The sequence below is a fragment of the Ursus maritimus genome, unplaced genomic scaffold (genome assembly GCF_017311325.1).
Source record: "Ursus maritimus isolate PB19 unplaced genomic scaffold, ASM1731132v1 scaffold_16, whole genome shotgun sequence".
NCBI lineage: Eukaryota > Metazoa > Chordata > Mammalia > Carnivora > Ursidae > Ursus > Ursus maritimus.
The window spans coordinates 44,295,409-44,304,641 of NW_024424008.1; the positions used below are offsets into that span (position 1 = coordinate 44,295,409).

Genomic DNA, 9,233 nt, shown 5'->3' on the forward strand with positions numbered 1-9,233 from the left:
GAAAATGGGAGATTCTCATTTTTGTCAGTCTTCCTTGCAGCTGTGTTGCCCGTGAGGCATAGCCACATGACTGCCCAGACATAAAGGAAATAATCTATTGGCATCTGGAGATGATTTACTTCATGCTATGCAGAGATATGTGAAAGATTTCTTTTGCCTTGTTGCTTGCTTTATTCTTTGGATATATTGGTGTTTAGATGTCATTCCTGGAGCTCTGGCAACCTTTTTGTGAGCATGAGATGATAAGCCTGAGAATGAAGGACAACAAACTGAGGATGGGGAAATGGAAGAGATTGAATCTTGATGAGAGTGATTTCTTGCTAAAGGAAGCCTAGGATAATCTAGTTTTAAGCTTATTGCTAGGTGAGAGACATAAGCTCGTTTAAAATGGGTTTTTAATTGAGCACTCTGTAACTTGAAGCTAGAAACTTTCTAAGGAGTAGTATAGGTTGACGGTTGCATTCCCAAGATATTAAATTAAAAAAAATGTTACTTAAGCAAATGAACATCTTCTTGAGATTCTTATTCCTTTTTGGAAACACTGAAGAGAGAAACTAATTTGTCATGATGAGAAGCTGAGTTTGTGCAGATTTAATCTTAAATTTTAACTATTATCTTTGGTTCCCCGAGACTGTGATCTTTGTTCACTATACCCTGTGGTCTTTGAAATACAAACATTCTCCAATATTTTTTCTTATATTTGTGAGAAGGATAAAAGTTTGTATACCACCCAATGTGTGCAAAATACTTAATCAAAATAGTTCTTTCAAGTCTTTCTACTAAGTAGAACTCTGACTCAGTTTCTTCTTCCATTTTGTCCAAGACTTAATAATAATTTGAGACATATACTTTTATTACAAAATATCAATCGCCCAATGGGTAATGGAAAACCACTGAAAGTTCTTAAACTAAGGAGGGATAGAGTTTTGCTTTCAATGCTTATTATAACAGCAGTGTACATGATTGAATAAGAGGAATTATGTGGGAAAATGCTAGAATAATAGAAGGTACTACAGTTTAGTAGTATGGTTCAGTTAAAATCGAAGAAGCTGTGTGGTGGCTGTGGGACAAGGATAGAGGTCATTGTGATCGTAGACACTATTGCTTAACACAAGTGAGAAATGTGGAATGTTTTCTGGAGGTTTGCAGGCAAAGGACAACATGATTTTCAGAAATATTTATTGAATTTCTTCTATATGCTCTGCACTGATCTTAATCCCAGGAGCAATGTACTAAGCAAGAGAGAGGAGATGTTGTTCTTATAGAACTTACAGTTTATAGGGGAACACAGGAATTAAGGGGAAAATGTCTGATGAGTATTATGAGGTATTCATGAGGATATAAATAATAACCAGTGACAATTATTGACTATTATTATATGCCAGACAATGTTCTAACTATATTACTAAAGAGAGAGAGAGAGAAAGAGACAAATCAAGAAACAGACTCTTAACTATAGAGAGCAAGCTGCTAGTTACCAGAGGGGAGGTGGATGGTGATGGGTGAACAAGGTGATGGGGATGAAGACATGTTGAGCACCGGGGGTTGTATGGAAGTATTGAATCACTATATTGTATATCTGAAACTAATATTACACTGTACCTTAACTAAGTGGAATTTAAGTAAAACTTTATTTTTTAAAAAATAATATTTATTTTGTTATATTAGTCACCAGTTCTTGATGCAATGTTCCATGATTCATTACTTGCATATAACACCCAGTGCACCATGCAATATGTGCCCTCCTTAATACCCATCACCGGCCTATCCCAATCTCCCACCCCCTCCCCTCTGAAGCCCTCAGTTTGTTTCCCAGAGTCCACAGTCTCTCATGGTTCATTCCCCCTTCTGTTTATCCCCCCTTCATTCTTCCCTTCCTTCTCCTACCAATTTCCCTGCTATTCCTTATATTCCACAAATGAGTGAAACCATATGATAATTGTCTTTCTCTGCTTGACTTATTTCACTTAGCATTATCTCCTCCAGTCCCGTCCATGTTGCTGCAAATGTTGTGTAATCATTCTTTCTGATGGCTGAGTAATATTCCATTGTATATATGGACCACATCTTCTTAATCCAGTCATCTGTTGAAGGGTATCTTGGCTCCTTCCATGATTTAGCTATTGTGAACAATGCTGCTATGAACATTGGGGTGCATATGGCCCTTCTCCTCACTACGTCTGTATCTTTGGGGTAAACACCCAGTAGTGCAATTGCTGGATCACAGGGTAGCTCAATTTTTAACTTTTTAAGGGACCTCCACACTGTTTTCCAGAGTGGCTGTACCAACTTGCATTCCCACCAACAGTGTAAGAGGGATCCCCTTTCTCCACATCCTCTCCAACATTTGTTGTTTCCTGCCTTGTCCATTTTTGCCATTCTAACTGGTGTAACGTGGTATCTCAAGGTGGTTTTGATTTGAATTTCCCTGATGGCTAATGATTTTGAACATTTTTTCATGTGTCTGTTAGCCATTTGTATGTCTTCATTGGAGAAGTGTCTGTTCATATCTTCTGCCCATTTTTTGATTTGATTATTTGTTGCACGTGTATTGAGTTTGAGAAGTTCTTTGTAGATCTTGGATACTAGTCTTTTATCTGTAGTGTCATTTGCAAATATATGCTCCCATTCCGTGGGCTGCCTCTTAGTTTTTTTGACTGTTTCCTTGGCTGTGCAGAAGCTTTTTATCTTGATGAAGTCCCACAAGTTCATTTTTTCTTTTGTTTCTCTTGCCTTTGGAGATGTGTCATGATAAAAGTTGCTGTGGCCGATGTCAAAGAGGTTGCAGCTTATGTTCTCCTCTAGGATTTTGATGGATTCCTGTCTCACATCGAGGTCTTTCAACCATTTGGAATTTATCTTTGTGTATGGTGTGAGAGAGTGGTCAAGTTTCATTCTTTTGCATGTAGCTGTCCAATTTTCCCAGCACCATTTTTTGAAGAGACTGTCTTTTCTACTGGATGTTTTTTCCTGCTTTGTCAAAGATTAGTTGCCCAAAGAGCCGAGGGTCCATTTCTGGGTTCTCTGTTCTGTTCCATTGGTCTATGTGTCTGTTTTTGTGCCAGTGCCATGCTGTTTTTCTGATCACAGCTTTGTAGTATAGCTTGAAATCTGGCAATGTGATGCCCCCAGCATTGTTTTTCATTTTCAACAATTCCTTAGCAATTTGGAGTCTTTTCTGGTTCCACACAAATTTAAGGGCTGTTTGTTCCAGTTCTTTGAAAAATGTCATTGGTATTTTGATCAGAATGGCATTGAAAGTGTAGATTGCTCTGGGTAGCATAGACATTCAACAAAGAAACAAGAGCTTTGAGTGACATACTGGACCAGATGGACCTCATAGATATATATAGAACACTACACCCCAGAACAACGGAATACTCATTCTTTTTGAATGCACATGGAACTTTCTCCAGAATAGACCATATACTGGGTCACAAAACAGTTCTCAAGCGATACCAAAAGAGTGAGATTATTTCCTGCATATTCTCAGACCACAGTGCTTTGAAACTGGAACTCAATCACAAAGAAAAAAAATTTGGAAACTCAAACACTTGGAAACTAAGAACCGTCCTGCTCAAAAATGATTGGGTAAACCAGGAAATTAAAAATCAGTTTAAACAATTTCTGGAGACCAATGAGAATGAAAACACATCGGTCCAAAACCTGTGGGACACTGCAAAGGCGGTCCGAAGGGGAAAATACATAGCCATACAAGCCTCACTCAAAAGAATAGAAAAATCTAAAATGCAGTTTTTATATTCTCACCTCAAGAAGCTGGAGCTGGAACAGAAGAACAGGCCTAACCCATGCACGAGAAGGCAGGTGTTCAAGATTAGAGCAGAGATCAATGAATTAGAACCCAGGAGCACAGTAGAGCAGATCAACAGAACTAAAAGTTGGTTCTTTGAAAGAATAAATGAGATCGATAAGCCACTGGCCAGACTCATTCAAAAGAATAGAGAAAGGACCCAAATTAATAAAATTATGAATGAAAGGAGAGGGATCATGACCAAAACCAATGAAGTAGGAAGGATCATTAGAAACTTTTATCCACAGCTTTATGCCAATAAATTAAACAACCTGGAAGAAATGGATGCCTTCCTGGCAACCTATAAACTACCAAGACTGAAACAGGAAGAAATTGATTGTTTAAACAGACTGATTAATTATGAAGAGATGGAAGCAGTGATCAAAAACCTCCCCAAAAACAAGAGTCCAGGCCCTGACGGTTTCCCCAGGGAATTCTACCAAACATTCAAAGAAGAAATAATACCTATTCTCCTGAAGATGATGAGGAAAAAAGGAAAGGTGAAAAGAAGGTTGTAACTAAATGCATTTTATTGAAACACACAGAAATTACTTCTGTGTAACTAATCGACACACAGACACTGTTTCTGATCAAAACACTTCCTACTCAGAGTTCTTCTCACAGCACGTTAAAGTCCTTGTTTCTCAAGCTGTAAATGAAAGGGTTCATCATTGAACTGCGATGGTATAAAAGACAGAAGAGATTTTCCCTTATCCATAGACCCAGCAGAAGATGGTTTAAGATACATAAATGCACCTGATCCAAAGTAGAGAGAAACAGCAATTATGTGGAGCTGCAGGTGCTGAAGGCTTTGACCTGCCCTCCCTGGAGCTGATCGCGCAGGGATGCTGGAGAGGATGAAACCATAGGAGACAAAGATGGTGACACTGGCACAATCACATTGGATGCCCACCACAGAAAACCACCAGCTCATTGACATAAGTGCTGGTGCAGGACAGCTGGAGCAGAGGGAGGATGTCACACAAATAATGGTTGATGGTGTTTGCATCACAGAAGGTCAGCTCCAGCATGCATCCAGTGTGAGCCATGGCATCCAAAAATCCTTCAAGTATGAACCAAATATAAGGCTGAAACACACTTTAGAGACATGGTAATATTATACAAAAGTGGGTTACAGATGGCCACATAGCGATCATAGGCCATTGATGTCAGCACATAGCATTCAGAAATTCCAAAAACATAAAAGTACAGCTGGGTCATGCATCCCCTGAAGGAGATATTTTTCTTTAATGTGAAGTTAATCAGCATTTTGGGTGTAAACACAGAAGAATAACAGAGGTCTATGAAGGCCAAATTGAAGAGGAAAAAGTACATGGGGGTGTGGAGGTGTGAGTTCAGGCATGATTAGAGTTATAAGCACAAATTACCTAACATGGTGACCATGTACATGAATAGAAACAGGCAAAACAGAGGGAGCTGTAGATCAGGAGTCTGTCAACCCCACCAGAATGAATTCAGTAACAAAGGAAGCATTTACAGGAGTCATTCTTCTCCAAGGGAATCTGAACACAGGAGGAAAAGATTACAGAGTGAACAATTCAAATTTCCCACCATAGCTCTTCTCACAGGAGTTGGGTTTATACTGGGAATGTCAGACTAGCCCACCCTGGACCCACAGAAATGCTTACTATTATCATAAATGTAGTTACTTGGACATCCCCTCATTAGAGACTTAATAAGCTATATAAGCAAAGAGATTCAACACTTGGCCTACAGTCTGAAGGCCAGTGCTTCATATGCCAACAGGACTGCTGTGAAAAGCCAAAGGTTAAGGAGAAGATTGGACCAGGAGAGAATCACCTTCTCTCATTTCATTTCTTTGACCACATGACCCTTCCCAACCAGTAAAATTGGAGACAGCAACCCCACCAACCTGGTGCTGGCTTTTAATGGGATTGACTTGGTGTTACAGGAATGAAGAACATTATTCTAAATAAAAAGAAAGGACCAGAGTCTAGGGAGTTTAAATTTCTGCCCCATGTCACAGAGTAAAACCACAAATGTACAAGAGTGACAGTTCTGTCCATGATGACCAATAAATTGCATCCTTGAATCCTGATAATCTCTGAACCTTCTCTCTGCATCACCACCCTCCCCTCAAACAGGTCTTTCTATCAATTTCACGTGAGTCTGAGGGCAGCAAAACTGGAAAGAAAGTGGCATATCTTAGAGCCCTGAATTCCAGCACAAAAAGAAGACATGAATATAAATGGATCAGAAACTCACCCCCTTAGGCAAGAACACCTTGGTGCTTCCTTACCAGTATTACCCCTCTGGTCCTGAAAGGGCAGATTTAGTTCTGTGGCTTTGCTCCCTTGGATTTATGAGGATGCAGCCCACATTAAATTCCTGATGAGCCCTGCAAATCCTTCTGAACCTCAGATAACAATTTCTGATTATGTGTCCTTTCAAGCAGCAGATCAAAATAAACAGCCTTTATTATCATCATTTTTGATACTTGATAATCATAGAAGACTTAAGGTGACTGTAATGATATAATGTACTCAGTTATAAACAGGGCAGAAGCTTGCTGGGTCTCCTTCTAAGGGGGAATGGTTTCTGTGTAATAGGGCTGAGGGGATTGTATTTACACAAAGGACCACAGTGGTCTCTAATTCCTTAGGGACTTAAAATTTTACTCAAGATTTCTCCACTGTAGGGATTAAACATCCCCAAAGAGGAACCAAAAATAAATTCTCATTTCCCATTCAGCAACATGGCAGAAGAGGAAGCTCTAGACCCTTCGACCCCCATGAGCACTCTGATTCAGAACATTTCCTGTACAGATTCCCTTTGTAAGAAATCCAGATACTAGTTAGATAGTCCTGCTCCCACATGAATCTAGTCATATTGAAACTGCCAGGAAATTTTAGATATCTTCTTGTTGTAACACTTTTCCTTACAGCACCTTCCAACTGGGGACAAACCCCAGTTTCTGGCTTCTCCTGGGGAGGAAAAGAAGTACATCATGTGTCCAATGCCCCAATTTTTATTAGGTGTGTCCAGAAGACTGGATTCTGACTATCTGTCAGAAAACAGAGGGACTACAGGTCATGGCATAATTTAGCTGCCCATGTGAAAAGCAAAAAGATGGCGGCTTGGGCTGAAGTCACCAAAGTTCCTCAGCCAGGCTCAGTTTGGGTGAACAATTGAAACCCCTGTCTTACAGCTTCTCTAGGATGAGGAAAATGGGCACCACATGTCTGGTAACAAACATCTGTGAGCTCCTTGAGGAATTGGCTTAGTTTTAGAACAGATGCAACTCCAGCCCACAATGGATGTCTGGGGGTAGGGAGGCAACTAGACAAAAAAGAGGTTTAAACTGGCACTAAATTGAGAGTCCTCCAAAGTCTCTGACCAGGCTTATTGGTGGTAGCTTCTCTAGTCCAAGGCAAAACCAGAATAGTAGGACAGAGTGTGTGTTTTGTCTAAAGTGCAGACACCAATGCAGAGTCAAAGAAAATGAAGACAGGTTAGAAATACTTTCCAAAAGGAAATAAGAGAAATCTCCACAAACTGACTCTACAGAATAAAAATATGTGGTTTACCTGACAGAGAATTCAAAATAACTGTCAAAAGATGCTCACTGGAGCTAGATTATAATACACAAACCAAGACAAAATTTCAACTCAGAGCCAGAAAACTTAAAAATATTAAACAGAAATCATGGAGCTGAAGAATAGAATAACTGAACTGAAAAATTCAGCAGGGGTTCAAGAGCAAATGTGATTGAACAATAGAAATGATCACTGAGTTTGATTAGGTCCCTGTAAATTATTCAGTCAGAAGGGCAAAATGGAAAAGAATGAAAATAGTGAAGAAAGCCTGAGGGACTTACTGGGTGCTACCAAGTGGATCAATATATGCATTTAGAAACCCAGTAGAGAGAGTCAGAAAGAACCGGAAAGCATATTCAAAGAAAAAAGCTGAAAATTCACAAATTATGGCAAATATCCCAACACTGTGACTTACTATAGAAAGGTAAAATCACAAAATTGCATATATACAATACACACACACACACACACACACACACACACACACACACACACAAGACCAAGCGCTAACTACTGATCCATCTCTACTTTAGGTGACTAAGCTAACCACACTCCCACCCTCAGACTCAGGTCTATACCAATTTCCAGGAAGGATGCTTATCTAGGCGGGTGAGATATAAAATGCTCTAACCCTATGTTTCTGGGACTCAACACAAATTTCCTGACTACTGAATCACCTGTAAACTAGAATTACACTTGTGATATCTAGTTCCTATTTAATCATCATGCTTTATAATACCTCTGGTGATTGAAATAGTCTTTCTTCTATGCCTAAATATATCAATTTTTCAATATTCCCAAATAATTATCATCACACAGTTGTCAAAAATAATGCCTAGAGTAGTTCTTTAAGAAAATAATTTATCATAGACATTTTAACTATGTTAATTCTTCCTATCCATGAGCATGGAATATTTTTCCATCTTTTTGTGTCTTCTTCAATTTCTTTCAAGAGTGACTTGTAGTTTCTAGAATATAGATCCTTTACCTCTCTGGTTAAGTTAATTCCAAGATAACATATGATTTTTGGTGCTATCATAAATGGAATAGATCCTTTACCTCTCTGGTTAAGGTAATTCCAAGATAACGTATGATTTGTGGTGCTATTATAAATGGAATGGATTCCCTAATTTCTCTTTCTTCAGTTTCATTCTCGTGTATAGAAATGCAACTGATTTCTGAGCATTGATTTTGTATCCCGCCACATCACTGAATTGTTCTATAGCTTCTAGTAGTTTGGGGGTGGAGTCTTTTGGGTTTTCTATATAGAGTATCATATCATCTGCGAAGAGAGACAGTTTAACTTCTTCTTTGACAATTTGGATACCTTTTATCCCTTTTTGTTGTCTGATTGCTGTTGCAAGGACTTCTAGTACTATGTTGAATAATAGTGGTGAGAGTGGGCATCCTTGTTGTGTTCCTGATCTTAAGGGAAAGGCTTTCAGCTTTTCCCCATTGAGAATGATATTCACTGTAGGCTTTTCATAGATGGTTTTTATGAAATTGAGAATGTAACACCTTCCCTACACTCTGAAGGGTTTTAATCAGGAAAAAGATGCTGTATTTTGTCAAATGCTTTTTCTGCATCAATTGAGAGGTTCATATGGTTCTTGACTCTTTTCTTGCTGATATGATCTATCACACTGATCGATTTGTGAATGTTGAACCACCCTTGCATCCCAGGGATGAATCCCACTTGGTCTTGATGGATAATCCTTTTAATGTACTTTTGGATCCTATTAGCTAGGATCTTGTTGAGAATTTTAGCGTCCATATTCATCAGGGAAATCGGTCTGTAATTCTCCTTTTTGATGGGGTCTTTGCCTGGTTTGGGGATCAAGGTA

General features: G+C 39.0%; 1 pseudogene; it reads right to left on the reverse strand.

Moving 5' to 3' along the window:
* Positions 1–4,373: 4,373 nt before the first annotated feature.
* Positions 4,374–5,318, reverse strand: LOC121102831 (annotated as a pseudogene).
* Between the last annotated feature and the right edge of the window lie 3,915 nt (positions 5,319–9,233).